A 19,715-nucleotide genomic window follows, 5' to 3' on the forward strand; every position below is an offset into this window, starting at 1 on the left:
GGGCACGTTCAGGGTGTATGGCCGTAGACTCTTTCAGTGTGTCAAAGCTGGACATTTGGGATTCCTTTGTCCCTTTTCTATAACCTGTCATCCAACACGGAGCATTCCAGTGTTTGCTTAATGTTTCATTAATCCTGTCTCTTTGTGTGAGTTGGAAAACTTTTGGTGGTAAATGACAGAAAACCCAACTCAAACTGGTTTTTCAAACATTTTTTCAGGGGGAGAGGGTGTACGTTTGTTTTGTTTGTTTGTTTTTCCTCACTGCTGTGGGAGAATCAGCAGGCCACTGAGTTTGGAAGCCTGGGTTAACAGAAGCAGAGTAGCGGGATTGTTCCAGAAGGGAAGGATCTCAGGAGTTGAAGGCAGTTCTGGCAGGATTCCAAGGGAGTCAGGGAAGGGCTGCCTGTGGACACCTCCAAGGTCTTGAGAGCAATGGGAAGATCTCTGGACTGAACTCAAGGAGGAGTTGGTCAAGCTCTGAAAAAGTGAGTCTAGCAGTGGGTCTAGGTGGTCAGAAAAAAGCTCACCTGCGAAAGCCAGCGCACTGGAGGGATCTGAAGGCAGGGCAGGCGTGGATCAGGTGAGTGCGGTTGGGGAAGACCACTCCTGGCATTCTAGCATGTGCAAAGGGAACAGACTCAAGAAGGAAGTAGTTGGGGCGGGGAGGGGGCATCTGGGTGGCTCAGTTGGTTAAGCATCTGACTTCAGCTCAGGTCATGATCTCACGCTTGGTGGGTTCCAGCCCTGCATCGAGCCTTGCACTAACAGTGCGGAGCCTGCCTGGGATTCTCTCATTCTTCCTCTCTTTCTGCCCCTCCCCCCTGCCCCCTCCCCCAAGTGTGCATGCAAGCACTCTCTAAATAAATAAATAAATAAACAAACAAACAAACAAACAAAAAGAACAAAGGAGTGGTGGGGCACCCGGTTGGTTCAGTTGGTAAAAAGCGTGTGACTCTTTTTTTTTAAATTTTTTTTTTCAACGTTTTTTATTTATTTTTGGGACAGAGAGAGACAGAGCATGAACGGGGGAGGGGCAGAGAGAGAGGGAGACACAGAATCGGAAACAGGCTCCAGGCTCCGAGCCATCAGCCCAGAGCCTGACGCGGGGCTCGAACTCACGGACCGCGAGATCCGCGAGATTGTGACCTGGCTGAAGTCGGACGCTTCAGCCACCCAGGCGCCCCAAAAGCGTGTGACTGTTGATCTCAGGCTTGTGAGTTCGAGCGCCACGCTGGGTGTAGAGATTACTTAAAACCAAAATCTTTAAAACAAGAAGAAAGAAAGAAAGAAAGAAAGAAAGAAAGAAAGAAAGAAAGAAAGAAAGAAGCACAGATGAGGTATGGTGTGAGGTAGGCCCAAGTATGCAGGGTTTTAAAGACTTATACCACTTGCCTCCAAGAGAATCCTGATTAGGGGAAGACCCCTGGTTGAATTTTGTACATGTTGAACTTGAGATGCCTCTGATGTTAAGTAGGCTGTTGCCCACATGGGTCTGAGCTGGAAGTTTAAAATCACAATTCCCCTTTTATAGATGGTGATTAAATTCCTCAGGCCTAGAGCCCAACGTGACACAATGTAGGGATTTAATGAACATATGCGTGAGTGAATGAACGAACGAATGAACGAATGAACAAATGTAAGAGTCGGATTATTCGTTAGTAGCCCTTTACAACCAGAAATTCTGACCAGTCCAGGTAGATGGGATAAATGGAATGAATACAGCTAAAGAAAACATTAGTGAACTGGGTGATCAAATTGAGTAACTTTCCAGAAGGAAGAAGCAAAAAACAAAAATAATAGAAAACATAAAAGAAAAACATAAGATACATGGGGCGCCTGGCTGGCTCGGTCCAAAGAGCGTGTGACTCTTGATCACCGGGTCATGAGTCCGAGCTCCGCTGGGCATAGAGATTACTTAAATAAATAAAACTTAAAAAAAGAAAAAGAAAAACATAAGATACAGAGCATAGAAGTAGAAGTAAAAATATCCAGACACAAACATTTCAAAAAGGGAAACATAAAAATGGATTGGAGAAAATGTTTGATGACATTTTTTTTTTAATTTAAAATTTTATTTATTTATTTATTTATTTACATCCAAGTTAGTTAGCATATAGTGTAATAATGATTTCAGCAGGGGCGCCTGGGTGGCGCAGTCGGTTAAGCGTCCGACTTCAGCCAGGTCACGATCTCGCGGTCCGTGAGTTCGAGCCCCGCGTCGGGCTCTGGGCTGATGGCTCGGAGCCTGGAGCCTGTTTCCGATTCTGTGTCTCCCTCTCTCTCTGCCCCTCCCCCGTTCATGCTCTGTCTCTCTCTGTCCCAAAAATAAAAAATAAAAAAATAAAAAATAATGATTTCAGCAGATTCCAGTGACTCATTCCCTATGCATAACACCCAGTGCTCATCCCAGTAAGTGTCTTCCTTAATGCCCCTCACCCATTTAGCCCACCCCCTCCACCCATAACCCCTCCAGGAACCTTCAGTTCGCTCTCTGTATTTAAGAGTCTCTTATGTTTTGCTCCTTGTTTTTATATTACTTTTGCTGCCCTTCCCTTATGTTCGTCTGTTTTGTATCTTAAATTCCACATATGAATGAAGTCATCTCATATTTGTCTTTCTTTGTCTAATTTTGCTCAGCATAATACCCTCTAGTTCCATCCACGTAGTTGCAAATGGCAAGATTTCATTTTTTTTATTGCTAAGTAATACTCTATTGCCGAGTAATACTCTAATACTCCATACTATATATATATATATATATATATATATATATATACCACATCTTCTTTATCCATTCATCCATCGATGAACATCTGGGCTCTTTCCATACTTTGGCTATTGTCGATAGTGCTGCTATGAACATGGGGGTGCATGTGCCCCTTCTTTTTTTTAATGTTTTCATTTATTTTTAGTATATGTGCTGCCAAAGTGAGCACGATGTTTTTATTTATTTTTGAGAGAGAGACAGACACAGAGACAGAGACAGAGCACAAGCAGAGGAGGGGCAGAGAGAGAGGGAGACACAGAATCTGAAGCAGGCTCCAGGCTCTGAGTTAGCAGCACAGAGCCCGACACGGGACTCGAACCCACAAACCGTGAGATCATGACCTGAGCTGAAGTCAGACGCTTAACCTACTGAACCACCCGGGCACCCCCGACATGTGCCCCTTCAAAACAACACACCTATATCCCTTGGATAAATACCTAGTAGTGCAATTTCTGGGTCGTAGAGTGATGACATTTTTTTTAAAAGATGAATTTACTAGAATTTTTAAAAAGATCAAAAGGCTCCACTCCCAACCAAGATACAGAGTTTTCAGCAGGTCACTGCTCCCACTGCAAGAATTAGAAGGGGGGAAAAAAAAAACCCAGAAAAGTTGCAAGAACCATCTTTTTCAAGAGAGCAGAGGGCTATAAATGCAATGCTATGAATGAATGAAATGAACAAAAATTTCAAAGACAGAAAAGACTCTCCTTCCTGAATGAGCTGAGGATCACTGCTCACATAGTCTTCCCTGGGGCCATTGCCAATTCTGGCCACAAAAGCTTAGCTCAGGCAAAGGGACCCAACGGGGAGAATGAGAAACCAGCGGAGTTGCTGGTGGCCATGAGGAGCTGCGGGCTCCTGGAAGCTCCTAAGTAAAAGACAGAGAGTGAAATCTTCTGCAGCCTCATCATGTTTAGAAAACCAAGTCCACTTCGAGAAAGAGGGCCTGCCTGGAACAAAGGATATTTGCCAGATTTTGAAGGTATGTGGGGTAGGAGGCAGGAGAGTTCAGCTCAAAACCTCCAAAATTCAGAAAATCTCCCACTACTCACAGGCTGAGACAGAGGGCTTCCAGAACTGAGGAAGGAACATGTCCGGGAAATGAAGACGAAACAAAGTTAGGTAGAGTTTTGGTAAAACTGGGGCTCATCCCCAGTCTGGCTCCATCCCTACTAGATAGATGTGAGCAGTTTCTTAGTGCACGAGCCTAAAAGAGCACAGATAGAACATTCTCTGGTGGGAGATAAAAATCATCTGCGTAAAAGTCAGATGGGCCCAACTTTGGGCCCAGTACGTAAGAAGTTTGGAAGTTACCTATCATAACCAGTAAGCAGGTGAACTACCTGAAAAATGAACAATTCTTCTTAGGTCTGTAAGAGAAGGGAGGTCACAGGGTGCCTGGGTGGCTCAGGTGATCAAGCGTCCGACTTCGGCTCAGGTCATGATCTCGCAGTTTGTGGGTTTGATCCCCACCTTGGGCTCTGTGCTCACAGTTCAGAGCCTGGAGCCTGCTTCAGATTCTGTGTCTCTCTTCCTCTCTCTCTTCTCCCCTCCCTTGCTCACGCTCTGTCTCTATCTCCCTCTCTCAAAAAATTAACATTAAAAATTTTTTTAATTAAAAAAAAAAGAGAAGGGTGGTCACAGCAAGTGATAGAAGGTCTCAGAGTGACAGGGACATGTGCAGTGAGTCCCCAGAAGTGACCTTGCAAATTGGAGAAACAGACACTTGAATACAGAGAATCCAAACCTACCAGAGCAGAAACCCACAACCCGAAACTTCCATGGGAAGCAGCGCTGGGGTAGGGAAACCCGAACTGTAGGTGACAGTTGCTGGAGGCTCAGTGTGGACAGCTCTGAGAGTTAAAATCTCTAGGGAGACTCAGTCATAAGGGGGCCCTGACACTTTTGTAAGTTTTATCTCCAGGAGCTCGACCCGGTTTTCACAGCATCAAAGAAAAATTCCCTTACGCTTCTGGCCAGGGAAGGGGAAGAGTAACCATTTTGAAATATGCCAAGTATTCTGTCCTTCTTAACAAGATCTGCCTTCAAGAGAAGCTATTTAACCAGACCCTAACCTGCTGGGGTTTTATCAGAGCCTAACTGGCCTGGGGAAAGGAAAATACCCAACTCCAGACAGTTGTAGCCACACTGTCCCACCTAAGGGAGGAGAGGAAACACACACTTGCACACATGCACGCACAACAACTGAGAAGACACATGTGAAGTTCATAGCCCAGAGGTAAAGACTCACTAAAAGACTGAGATGTAATCATGGGAATATGGCATGCTTCCTCCTCCCCACATTACCACCACATTACTACTGGCTGATCTACAACAATTCTTTATCCCCAGTATATCATGCTTGTTTATCAAGAAAAAATTACAAGGCATACTAAAAGGCAAAACAAAACAAAACACTGTTTGAAAAGACAAAGCAAGCATCAGGGATGTTGGAATTATCAGACCAGGAATTTAAAACAACTGTGATTAATATGCAATAATTATACCCACTACTGGACAGAGCAGACAGCATGAAAGAACAAATGGGCAATCTAAGGATAGATGGAAATCCTACAAAAGAACTGAAAGAAATGCCAAAGCTCAAAAACCCTGTAACAGAAATGAAGAATGCCTTTGGTAGGTTTATCAGTAGACTTGACACACTTGAGGAAAGACTCTCAGGCTTCAGGACACATCAAGAGAAACCTCCAAAACTGAAAAGCAAAGAGAACAAAGATGGAAAATAACAAAATAAAATATCCAAAGACTGTTGGACAGCTATAAAAAGTGTAACATACACATAATGGGAAAACAGAAGGAGAAGAAAGAGAGAAAGGAACATACGAAATATATAAAACAACAATGACTGAGAATTTCCCCCAAATTAATAACAGATGCCAAGCCACAAATCCATGAAGTTCAGAGAACACTATGCAGGATAAATGCAAAAACAAAAACCTATACCCAGGCATATCACATTCACACTACAGAAAATCAAAAATAAAGAAAAAATTCTGAAATAAGCCAGAGGGGAAAGAAAAACACCTTATTTATACAGGAACAAAGATAAGAGTTACATCCAACTCTCCTGGGAAACCTTACAAACAAGAGAAGAGAGAAGAGTGAGATATTTAAAGCACGGACATATTTCATTCTTTATCATTGTCAAGTAGTATTCCATTGTGTATATAAACCACAATTTCTTTATCCATTCATCAGTTGATGGACATTTAGGCTCTCTCCATAATTTGGCTATTGTTGAAAGTGCTGCTATAAACATTGGGGTACAAGTGCCCTTATACATCAGCACTCCTGTATCCCTTGGGTAAATTCCTAGCAGTGCTATTGCTGGGTCATAGGGTAGATCTATTTTTAATTTTTTGAGGATGTAGCCACATGGATGGAACTGGAGAGTGTTATGCTAAGTGAAATAAGTCATACAGAGAAAGACAGATACCATATGTTTTCACTCTTATGTGAATCCTGAGAAACATAACAGAAAACCATGGGGGAGGGGAAGGAAAAAAAAAGAGAGGGAGAGAGTCAAACCATAAGAGATTCTTAAAAACAGAATAACCTGAGGGTTGATGGGGGGTGGGAGGGAGGGGAGGGTGGGTGATGGGCATTGAGGAGGGCACCTGTTGGGATGAGCACTGGGTGTTGTATGGAAACCAATTTGACAATAAATTTCATTTTTAAAAATTAAAATTAAAATTAAAAAAAAATAAAGCATGGACAGAAAAAAAATAACCAACCTAGAATTCTGTACTCGGTGAAATTATCCTTCAAACATGAAGGAGAAATAAAAACTTCCTCAAACAAAAATTGAGAGAATTTTTTGCCAGCAAACCTACCATTTCTTTTAAGAAATGTTAAAAAATAGTTCTTCAGAAAGAAGGAAAATAATATAGGTCAAACATTTGACTCTACATCAAGGAAGAATATCAAAGAAAGAATAAGTGAAAGTAAAATAAAAAATTTCTTTCTTTCTTTCTTTCTTTCTTTCTTTCATTCTTTCTTTCTTTCTTTCTTTCTTTCTTTCTTTCCTTTCTTCAAAAATATTTATTGTTTCCATGTGGTCCATGGCTTGGGAGAGGGTGCCAGGGTGGTGAAAAAGCTGCCTAGTGGTTGCAGGGAGAGGCTCAGGTACAAGCTTTCTCACCAGGGGGATGCCAGAGGGGGCTCTCAAAGGATGCTGGGCTTCAGAGGCTCCTAGTCATGTTTTAGGGTGAGCCTTTTGAAGAGATACTGGTCCAACCCAGCCTGGGGACCAGCCAGCCTGCAGATGTGAGTCAGATGGTCACCATCTTGATGAGTTTCACATCCTCATCTAGGAAGTGTTTTTCCAGGAAGTCACAGAGATGGGAGTCTGCACAGGAAGAACCCAGGGCATGTAGATATAAAAGGGCCTGATTCAGGTTCTTCTCAGAACCATGGCAGCTTCCATGGCATCCAGGGTTTATCTCAGGACAGTTTCTGCATGTCTCAAAAGAGGGCATGGCCACCTTGCATCTTCAAGAGAGGCTCAGCACCCTCATGCTTCTCCTCAGCCAACTTGCAGAAGAAGTGACCAACTCCCTGCAGAGCCACACTGTTATGGTCAACATAGAAGCCCAGAGAGAGGTAGGTGCAGGAGGCCTTCGGGTGCATGTTGACCAGGCAGTTGAGGTGGCTTCCACCTCAGGGGAATAATTCTGATGAATCTGGGAGCTCACGGTTGATCGGTAATAAGGAGCTAAGCTCAAAATAGTGTGTTTGGCTGGTCCCGGAAGCAGAGGGTGGCCAAGAAGATGGCTCTGAAGGTTGTGACTGGAAAAAAGATTGGAGGGTGGTTGGAGGCTGGTAGAAGGGACATCCCTTGGTCTGTTCCATCAAAACACTGTTAAAGCAAGAGACAGATCTGCAGGACTGCCAGGCATGCTGCCTAGTTTTCTTAGTCTTTTTTTTTTTAATTTTTTTAATGTTTATTTATTTTTGAGACAGAGAGAGACAGAGCATAAACAGGGGAGGGCCAGAGAGAGGGAGACACAGAATCCGAAACAGGCTCCAGGCTCCGAGCCGCCAGCCCAGTGCCCGATGCGGGGCCCGAACTCACGGACCGCGAGATCACGACCCGAGCTGAAGTCGGCCGCTCAACCAACTGAGCCACCCAGGCGCCCCTCTTAGTCTTAATAAGTTTGTCCAAAGTGATAATAGTAACAGTCTATTAATACACACACACACACACACACACACACAATGGATTCAAGCCCCTGCTCTATCTCTCTCCCTCTCTGCCCCTCCCTTGCTTGTGCTCACTCTCTCACTCAAAATAAATAAATAAACTTAAAAAAGAAGTGAATGGGTGGGGAAAGGAAAGGTATACCATGGTATATACTGTATATCATCAAAAGAAAGTAGTAGTAGCTATATTAATTTTAGACAGAGCAGACTTCAAAATAAGAAAACTTATCAGAAATAAAGAGGGACATTACATAATGATAAAGGAGTCAGTTCTCCAAGAGGACATAACAGTCCTTAATGTGTATGCACCTAATAACAGAGCTTCGAAATATACGAGGCAAAAACTAATTGAACAGCAAAGAGAAATGGATAAATCCACTGTTTTAGCTGGAGACTTCAACACATTTTTCTCAAAAAATTGGACAGATCCAGAAGGCAGAAGATCAGTAAGGACATAGATTAACTAAACAACACCATCAATCAACTGGATATAATTGACATCTATAGACTACTTCATCTAAAAGCAGAATACACATTCTTATCAAGCTCACATGGAATTTTCAGCAGAATAGACCATATTCTGAGCCATCAAATGCACCTAACAAATTTAAAAGAACAGAAATCAGGGGCACCTGGGTGGCTCAGTCAGTTGAGCAACGACTCTTGATTTAGGTTCAGGTCATGACCTCATGGTCATGACTCCAAGCCCCACATAGGGCTATACACTGGCAGCATGTACCCTGTTTGGGATTCTCTCTCCCTCTATCTCTGCCCCTCCCCAACTTTCTCTCTCTCTCACTCTCTCTCTCTCTCAAAATAAATAAATAAACTTAAAAAAAAAAGAATTGGGGCACCTGGGTTTTCAGTCTGTTGAGCGTCCAACTTCAGCTCACACCATGATCTCATGGTCTGTGGGTTCAAGCCCAAGTCAGGTTCTGTGCTGACAGCTCAGAGCCTGGAACCTGCTTTGGATTCTGCATCTCCCTCTCTCTCTCTCTCTGCCCCTCCCCTTCTCATGCTCTATCTCTCTCTCTTTCTCGAAAATAAATAAACATTAAAACAATTTTTTTAAAGAATAGAAATCATATGTCTACTCTCAGACCACAATTGAATTAAACTAGAAATTAATAACAAAAAATCAATTGCAAAATACATGGAAATTAAACAACACACTCTAAATAACATATTGGTCAAGGAAGATATCTCAGAAATTAAAAAAATATTTTAAACTAACTGAAAGTGAAAACACAACTTATCAAAATTTGTGGAATGCAGCAAAAATAGTACTTAGATGGAAATTTAGAACATTGAATACATATATTAGAAAAGAAGAAAGGTCTAAAATCAGTATTCTAAGTTTCCGTTTTAGGAAATTAGTAAAGAAGGGCAAATTAAATCCAAAGTAAGCAGAAGAAAATAAACAATAAGAATTAGAGCAGAAATCAATGAAATTGAAATTAGAAATCAATCAAATTGAAATTAGGAAACAGAAATTAGGAATCAACCAATGAAACCAAAAACGTATTCTTTAAAAAGATCAATGAAATTGATAAGCCTCCAGCCAGATTAAGAAAAAAAAAAAAAGAGAGACGACAGAAATTACTAATATCAGATGTGAAAGAGGAGACATCACTACAGATCTCATGCACATTAAAAGAATAATAAAGGAAAACTATAGTCACCTCTATAGCCACAAATTTGATAACCTATAGGAAATGGACCAATTCCTTGAAAGACACAATGCACTAAAACTCACACAAGAAGAAATACATCATCTGAATAGGACTTATCTACTAAAGATATTGAATCAGTAACTAATAACTTTCCAAAACAGAAAGTAGCAGGCTGAGATGGGTTCACTGGTGACTTCTAACACACTAAAGGAAGAAATGATACCAATTCTCTACAATCTCTTTCAGAGGATAGAAGCAGAGGGAATATTTCCTAACTCATTCTATGAAGTCAGCATTTTTTAATACCAAAACCAGACAAAGATGTTGCAGGAAAAGAAAACTACAGGCCAATATCTCTTGGGAATATAGATGCAAAAATTCTCAACAAAATATTAGCAAATCAAATTGAACAATTTACAAAAAGAATTATAAAGCACCACTGAATAGGATTTATCGCAGATATGCAAGACTGGTTCAATATTCAAAAATCAATGTAATCTATCACATCAAATTAAGGTACTCTATCACATACCCAAGTGTTGGCATGGATGTGGAGAAATTGGAGCTGTTGGTGGGAATAAAAATGGTGCAGCAGTGGTGGAAAATAGTATGACATTTCCTCAAAAAATTAAATACAGAATTATTATATGATCCAGCAATTCCATTTCTGGGTATAGACCCAAAAGAATCGAAAGCAGGGTCTTGATGAGATATTTGCACACCCATGTTCATAGCCATATCATTTGCAATATCTAAAATGTGGAAGCAATCCAAGTGTCCACTGACAGATGAATGAATAAGCAAAATGTGGTATATGCATACAGTGGGATATATTATTTGGTCTTTTTTAAAAATGTTTTTTTTTTTTTTTTGGACACCTGGGTGGCTCAGTCAGTTAAGCATCCGACTTCAGCTCAGGTCATGATCTCACAGTTTGTGGGTTCGAGCCTCGTATTGGGCTCTGTGTTGACAGCTTAGAGCCTGGAGCCTGCTTCAGATTCTGTGTCTCCTTCTCTCTCTCTATGTTCCTTCCCTACTCATGCTCTGTCTCTCTCTCTCTCCTTCAAAAATAAATAAAAACATTTTTTAAAAATTAAAAAAAAAATTGGGGGGGGGGGGCGGGTCACCTGGGTGGCTCAGTGGGTTAAGTGTCTGACTTCAGCTCAGGTCATGATCTCACATGAGTTCAAGCCCCACACTGAGCTCTCTGCTAACAGCACAAAGCCTGCTTGGGATTCTTCTCTCTCTCTCTCTCTCTCTCTCTCTCTCTCTCTCTCTCTGCCCCTCCCCAGCTTGTGTTCTCTTGCTCTATCTCAAAAATAAATAAACATTAAAAAATTTTTTAAAAAATAGGAACTCTATTAAAAATGTTTTTTAAGGGCACCTGGGTGGCTCAGTCAGTTGAGCATCCAACTTTGGCTCAGGTCATGATCTCACAGTTTGTGAGTTCAAGCCCCACATTGGGCTTGTTGCTGTCAGCACAGAGCCCGTTTCAGACCTTCTATTTCCCTCTCTGTCCCTCCCCACTTGTACTTTCTTTCTCTCTCTCTCTCTCTCTCTCTCTGTCAAAAATAAATAAAACATTTAAAAATGTTTTTAATTGAGGTATAATTAACATATAACATATTAGTTTCATATGTACAACATGATTTGATATTTGTATGCATTAGAAATGATCACCACACTAGGTCTAATTAACGTCTACTCAGTGTTTAAAGGGAAGGAAATCCTGATAGATGCTACAAAATAAGCTAATCACAAAAATACAAGTACTGTATGATTCCACTTATATTAGGTACTTAGGGTAGTTAAATTCATAGAGACAGAAAGTAGAATGGTGGTTGACAGGGACTAGGGGGGTGGGAAAATAGGGAGTAATTGTTTAATATGTATGGAGTTTCAGTTTTACGAGGTGAAAGGGTTACAGAGATGAATGGTGTTGATGATTGCACAACATTATGAATTTAATGGATTCAATACCACTGAACTGTATACTTAAAAATAGTTAAGATAATGGGTGCCTGGGTGATTCAGTCAGTTGAGTGTCTAACTTCAGTTCAGCTCATGATCTCACAGTTCCTGAGTTGAGCCCTGCATCAGGCTCTCTGCTGTCAGCGTGGAACCAGCTTTGGATCCTCTGTCCACCTCTCTCTCTACCCCACCCCCATTTGTGTTTTCTCTGTCTCCCTCTCCTCTTTCTCTCTTCCAAAAATAAATAAGCATTTAAAAAATAGTTAAGATGATAAAAATAGTTCAGATGATAAATTTTATGTTATCTGTGTTTTACCACAATAAAATAATTGAAGAAAAATCTATAGGAGGAGAACTACAAAGCTGATGAAAGACATCAAAGAACTAAATAAATGGAGAGATAGTCCATGTTCATGGATATGAAGAATCAATATTATCAAGATGTTAAATTTTTCCCAATTTGATCTATAGATTCAACACAATCCCAATCAAAACCCCAGCAAGTTATTTTATGCATAGCAACAAACTGATTCTAAAATTTATATGGGGAAGCAATATACCCATGATAGCCAACACAATATTGAAAGAAAACAAAGTTGGAGGATCGACACTATCCAACTTGAAGACTTACTAGACAGCTACACTAGTCAAGACAGTGTAGTACTGGTGAAAGAGTAGACAACTAGATCAATAGAACAAAATAGAGAGCCCAGAGATAGACCCGCATAAATGTAGTCAATTCATCTTTGACAAAGAGGCAAAGGCAACACAATGGATAGAAGATAGTCTTATCAATAAACGGTGCTGGAACAACTGGAAATTCACATACAAAAAAATAAATCCAGACATAGACTTTACACTCTTCACAAACATTAACTCAAAATTGATCACAGACCTAAATGTAAAATGAAAAACTATAAAACTCTTAAAAGATAACACAGGAGAAAATTTAGATGACCTTCATTTTGGCAATGACTTTTTAGATTTAACACCAACACCAAAGGCACAATCCATGAAAGAAAGAATTAAAAAGCTGGACATCATTAACATTAAATTCTTTCATTGGGTGTAGAGATTACTTAAAAAGAGAAAATAAAAATTTTTTTAATTAAAAATTTCTTCTCTGTGAAAGAACTGTCAAGAGAATGAAAAGACAAGCCACAGACTGAGAAAAAAAGTATTTGCAAAATACATATTTAACAAAGGATTGTTACCTAACATATACAAAGAACTCTTAAAACTCAGCAATAAGAAAACAAACAACCTGATTAAAATAAGAGCCTATCTTAGTCCATTTGGGCTGCTATAACAGACTGGGTAACTTATAAACAACAGAAATTTATTTCTTAACAGTTCAGGAGGCTAGAAGGCTAAGATCAGGGTGTAAGCATAGTCAGGCAAGCCCCTCTGGTAAAGGCTTGATTCTTAGTTCATCAATAGCCATCTTCTCAATGTAACCTCATGTGGTGGAAGGGGCGAGGGGAGTATCTGGAGTCCTTTTTATGAAGGCACTAATTCCATTCATGAGGGCTCTGTTCTTATGACTTAATCACATCCCAAAGGTCCCACCTAATGCCATCACATTGGGGATTAGGATTTCAACCTACGAATTTTGAAGGGATACAAACATCCAATCTATAGTAGGGTCAAAGACTTTAATAGATACCAAAGAAGATATACAGTTGTCAAATAAACACATGAAAAGATGCTTCACATCATGTGTTATAAGGGCAATGCAAATGAAAACAACAAGACACCACCACACACCTGTTAAGATGGCAAAAATCCAGGAAAATGACAACACCAAATGCTGACAAGGATGTGGAGTAACAGGAACTCTCATTCATTGCTGGTGGGAATGCAAAATGGTACAACTACTTTGGAAGATAGCTTGGCAGTTTCTTGCAAATCTAAACATACTTTTACCATATGATCCAGGAATTATGTGCTTGGTATTTATCCAAAGGAATTGAAAGCATGTTCAAACAAACAAAAAAACCCTTCATAACGATGTTTATAGGACCTTTATTTGTAATTGCCAAAACTTAGAAGCAAGCAAGATATCCTTCAGTCGGTGAACAGATAAATAAACGGTGGTGCATCCAGAAAATGCAACATCATTCATCCCTAAAAAGAAATGAGCCATCAGGCCATGAAAAGACATAGAGGGACCTTAAATGCATATCGCTAAGTGAAAGAAGCCAATCTAAAAAAGTTACATACTGCATGATTCCAACCATATGACATTCTGGAAAAGTCAACACTTTGGAGACCATAAAACTATCAGTGGTTGCCAGGGGTTAAAGGGGAGAGAGGAGTGAATAGGTCAAGGAAAGAGGATTTTTAGACCAATGTATTTACTAAGTATGATACCTTAATGGTGGATATATGTTATTATACATTTGCCTAAACCCATAACACGTACAACACCGAGATTGAACTCTAATATAAATTATGGACTTTGGGCGATAATGATGTGTCAATGTAGGTAATCAGTTGTAACAAATATGCCACGCTGATGGGTGATATTGATAATGGGGAAACGGGGGAATGGGGCAATAATTATGTGGGAAATCACTGTAACTTCCTCTCCGTTTCTCTGTGAACCTAAAATTGCTCCAAAAAGTAAAGCCTATTTTTTAAAAAAAGATAATTGTTCTTTTATATCAAATGTCCAAAACATAGTTAACATTCACTAGACATGCAAGGAGGCAGGAAAATATGACCAATATTCAAAAAGAAATGAGAAGCAGACTCACAGATAATTCAAATATCCCAGTAAACAGACATGGACTTTACCATTAATATGTTTAAGAAAGTACAGGAAAATAAGAGAAAATGGATGAAAAGATGTAATCGAATTACCAGAGAGTCAGAATCTATTACCAAAAAAAGTCAAATAGACAAATATATAACTTCTGAAATTACGAACTCATTGGATGGGTGTAAGTAACTTCGTGCTGTGTGTTTGGCTAAAAGAGAACTACAAGTCCCCAAATCCCCTTTCCTATGTGGTCCTGGTTAGAGTTGGCCTAAAGAGACAATTTCGAGAATCAGGGAAGGCAGAAGTGATAAACCAGGCACTGGGTTTCGGTTAAAGATGCTGGTGGAGATCAGCTTGCCCAGCTCTTCTTTCCAACCCCTGGCCTCTTGACCAACAGGAACACCCAGCCCAGCACCAGATGCAGAGGCAGTAGCCTTCCATAGATATCTGTACTGGCTATTTTTTCTGGTCCAAGTCTGGCAGCTGGATGTGCCTGCCTTCCCAGATTCCCATAGCACCTACTCTCATATATTGGGTCTTCTCTCTCAAATTGTCCCTACAGCCTCATAGGATATTTCTGTGAGCAGCAAACTGACAAGGAAAATCTTTGGGCCTGGTTTACAAGTTATTTGGCATAAAATGTTGGCAGGCCACCTGGGTGGCTCAGTTAGTTAAGTGTCTGACTCTATTTTGGCTCAGGTCATGATCTCACAGTTTCCGAGATCAAGCCTCATGTTGGGCTCTGTGCTGACAGTGCAGAGCCTGCTTGGGATTCTCTCTCTCCCTCTCTCTCTGCCCCTCCCCTGCTTGTGTTTGCATTTTCTCTCTCTCCCCCCCCCCCCACACTAGATAGATAGATAGATAGATAGATAAATAAATAAATAAATAAATAAAAATTTTTAAGAATAAAATATAATGTTGGCACTGTCTGAATATGCACCCTGCAGCACTACAGCCCCACTCAGGGTTGGCCCTGAGAGACAGTGGTGAAGGACAAACTCCCAGGAGACAGAACCTTGAGAAGTGTGCACTTGGTGGCTCATTTTCTTCCAAAAATGGAGCTCTCCAGAGGTGCAGATCTACACTGATTTGTGATGATTTAATAATGGATTTCAAGGACTTGAGAGAAACATGAATGGAAAATTGGCAGCACAGAAGTCTAGTGAAGAGATAGGTGGATGGACTCTCCGAAGCGACACTGACCATGAAGATACTTTGCTGCATGTGAATACTCACTGAGAAGACCAACAACCCACTAAAAATGGGCAAAACACTTGAACAAGTTAATTAAAAAAAAAAAAAAAGATATTCAGGCAGTTTTTTTCTGCTCACAGGTCCTGTCCCTGTGCTTTAATAAAAACACCTTTTTGCACTGGAAAAAAAAAAAAAAAAAGATATTCAAGTGGGCTAATAAATATTTTTAAATGGGTTTTGCATCAGAGAAATGAAAAAAAAAAAAAAGCACAAGGAGGGGTGCCTGGGTGCCTCAGTCCATTAAGCAACCAATTCTTGGTTTGGGCTCAGGTCATGATCTCACACTCCGTGAGTTCGAACCCCGCATCAGGCTCTGTGTTGATGGCTCAGAGCCTGGAGCCTGCTTTGGATTCTGCGTCTCCTCTCTCTCTGCCCCTCCCCTGCTCATGCTCTGTCTCTCTCTGTTCAAAAATAAATAAAAACATAAAAAAAATTTTTTAATAAAAATAAATAAGTGCATATGTCCACCAAGAGATGTGCATGTGAGTGCAAATAGCAGTTTTATTTGAATAGTTCTAAAATAGAAACCATGCTAATTGCCATCAACAGTGGGATGGATAAATAATTGCTGCTGTACTTCTAAAACTACAAAGCAATGAACAAGAACAAAATACTGCTCTACACAATAACATGGAAGAATTTTACACACATAATGTTGAGTAAAAAAACATTGGATGCAAAAAGTACTGTGTCTCTAATAAGATCAACTGAATTCCACAGCAGCTGGCTAAGCAAGATTTCTCCACACTAAATGGTTGCTACCAGGACAATTCCTTGGACCTATTGCTTTTCCTGTTTGCTTCTGACTCTAGATGAGGCCTGCGACAAGCAGACCACTCCTAGAACACCTGCTATTATACCTACTGTCTGTGACCTGCAGAAGAGAAGGGGGGGAGTGGGTCACCCTCAACATCAGGGGTTTAAGCAGAGATACATACACCCATCCTAAAATTCAGGTGGGATCTCAAGGGGCCCCCCAAGAGCCCATACAATGTTGAAAAACAAGAACAGAGTTATAGAATTCATACTTTCCAATTTCAAAACTTAACTAAAATGACAGTAATCAAAGCAGTATAGTATTGGCATATGGAAAGACAGACAGAGCAATGAAATAAAATTGAGAGTCCGGAAAGAAACCTGTATAACTATAGGTCAATGGATTTTTGACAAGGGTGCCAAGGAGAGTCGGTGGGGAGAGAATTGTCTCTTCAACAAATGGTGCTGAGACTACTGGATTTCCACATGCAAAATAATGAATTTGGACCTTTCCTCACATTACATGCAAAAAATTAACTCAAAACAGATCAGTGACCTAAATATGAAAGCTAAAGCTATCAAACTCTTGGAATAAAACATACAGGGTAATCATCATGCCCTTGCACTTGGCAATGGTTTCTTACGTATGATACCAAAGGCACAGGCAACAAAACAAAAGACAAACTTCATCAAATTTTTTAAAAAATAAAAAAAAATTTCAAGAAGGCGAACAGACAATAGAATAGCAGAAAATATTTACAAATCGTGTATCTGATGAATCTACTATTCATAATGTTTAAAGAATTCTTATAACTCAACCGCAAAAAGAAAATACCCAATTAAAAAATGGGCAAAGGACTCAAATAGACTTTTCTCCAAAGAAGATATACAAATGGCCAAACAACACATGAAATGATGCTCAATGTCCTTAGGTAAATACAAATCAAAACCATAATGAGATACTTCTTCACACCCACTAAGATGGCTGTAATCATAAAAATAAAAAATAGTCCAGCGTTGGTGCGGATATGGAGAACTTGGAACGTTCCTACGGTGCTGGTGGGAATATAAAATGGTGCAGCCACTGTAGAAGCCAGTTTGGCAATTCCTCAATAATTAAATATGGTAGTACCATATCACTGGAAATTCCACTCCTAGGCATATCCTCAGAAGTGAACACGTTCAAACAAAAGCGTGTATATGAATGGTTCATAGAAGCCCTATTCATGATAGCCAAAAAGGTGGAAACAACCTGAAAGTCCGTCTCTGATGAACGGATAAATAAAATGTGGTATATCCGTACAATGAAAAATTGTTCAGCCTGCAAAAAGAATGAAGAATCGATATGTTACAACATGGATGAATCTTGAAAACATTATGCTAAATGAAAGAAGCCAGACAGAAAAGGCCACATATTATATGATTCCATTTATATGAAATACTGAGAATAGGCAAACGCAGAGAGACAGAAAATAGAGCAGTGTTTGCCAAAGGCTCGACGGGTACAAGGGTTTCCTTTTGGGGTGATGAAAATATTCTGGAACTAGATTGTAAGGATGGTTTCATACACTGCGAGTGTACCAAATACCACCGAATTATGGGATTTAAAATGGTTTAAATGGTGGGGCGCCTGGGTTGCTCAGTCGGTTGAGCGTCTTGCTTCAGCTCAGGTCATGATCTCACAGTTTGTGGGTTTGAGCCCCACATCGGGCTCTGTGCTGACCGCTTGCTCAGAGCCTGGAGCCTGCTTCAGATTCTGTGTCTCCTTCTCTCTCTGCTCTTCCCCCACTCACGCTTTGTCTCACTGTTTCTCAAAAATAAATAAATGTAAAAAAAGTTTTTTTTTTTTTTTTTAAATTTTTTTCAATGTTTTTTATTTATTTTTGGGACAGAGAGAGACAGAGCATGAACGGGGAAGGGGCAGAGAGAGAGGGAGACACACAGAATTGGAAACAGGCTCCAGGCTCCGAGCCATCAGCCCAGAGCCTGACGCGGGGCTCGAACTCACAGACCGCGAGATCGTGACCTGGCTGAAGTCGGACGCTTAACCGACTGCGCCACCCAGGCGCCCCTAAAAAAAGTTTTTTAATTAAAATAAATAAATAAATAATAAAATGGTTTAAATGGTGAATTTAATGTTATGTGCATTTTAGTACAATGTGTGTTTTTTTTTAAAGGGAGTCTCAAAAGGGAGCACTAAGGGAGGATAATTCAGCCTCTCAATACAAATTGACAGGTTAGTTTTTCTATGGATCTGCTTCAAGATGGCTGCCATAGCTTTAGAACTTCCCGCCCTCACATGACAATACCATTTTCTTAGGGAGGAAAACCCTCCCAAGAGCCTTCCAACGGACTGTCGCTTAGAATCTCATTGGCTAGAGCCTCGTCACCTGCAGACCCATAAGCCAGAAACTACAAAAGAAATAGGATTCTGGTGTTTGGGTTAGACCAATTACGGTTCATCTGAGGCTGAGCAAAGGGCTGTCCTTCCCTCCACATTGCTGCTGAATAGAATTTGCACTCTGTTAGCAAGGGAAAAAAGGGACATAGTTATTTGACAGACAGGTGGTGGTGTATGCTATATCATTCCATGATAATATCATCCCACAGATACTTTGGAAACTACCATACATAACTCTCAAAAATGTAGTTCACATGGGATGTAAGAGTCACAGTGATGGTTCAAGGATGGGCATATGGCCTAGTCTCACTAGTAAGAGGCATCCTCTTAACTTTTCTGGAATTGACTGGACAAGGTGAATTTACTCTCTGTTGAGCTTGCTAAACTACCAGATTATAAACCTGAGGTGGCTATTGATGTGAAATGTTGGGGTCTGGGAGCAAACAGTCAAGAAGGAATTCTTGAGACATCTTTAGTGCAAAAACGGTGGTTTTATTAAAACATGGAGAACAGAAGTTGTGGGCAGAAAGAGCTGCACTGGGATCGTGAGGAGTGACTGGGAGAGGGTTAGGGATAGTATAAGTCTCTAAAGAATTTGGAAGAAAGGTTTCTAAGACCTTGAGGGGTCATTTACTACTGTCTAGTAAACTCTTAGTCATGAGACCCTTCAGGTGTATCAGTGGGCCATATGTTTGGGGGATGATCGATAACGTATATCTTGGGGGAATGGGGTGGGTAGAGATAAAGGAAGTTTCCAAAGGGATTTTTTACAGGATCCTGGAGATTGGGCTAATGTCAAGCTAGAGTTGCCTTTTGCCTCTAACAAACGGTGAACATTGAGGCAGCTAAGCTCCCAGAGGAAGATCACTCTGCCTGTCTCAAGTACTTGGCAGTGGCTTGTAAGTT

The 19,715-nt window shown here is 40.5% G+C and overlaps 1 pseudogene; it reads right to left on the reverse strand.

Moving 5' to 3' along the window:
* Nucleotides 1–6,868: 6,868 nt before the first annotated feature.
* LOC131486702 (ferritin light chain-like) lies at nt 6,869–8,567 on the reverse strand (annotated as a pseudogene).
* Between the last annotated feature and the right edge of the window lie 11,148 nt (nt 8,568–19,715).

The sequence above is a fragment of the Neofelis nebulosa genome, chromosome 10 (genome assembly GCF_028018385.1).
Source record: "Neofelis nebulosa isolate mNeoNeb1 chromosome 10, mNeoNeb1.pri, whole genome shotgun sequence".
Classification (NCBI taxonomy): Eukaryota; Metazoa; Chordata; class Mammalia; order Carnivora; family Felidae; genus Neofelis; species Neofelis nebulosa.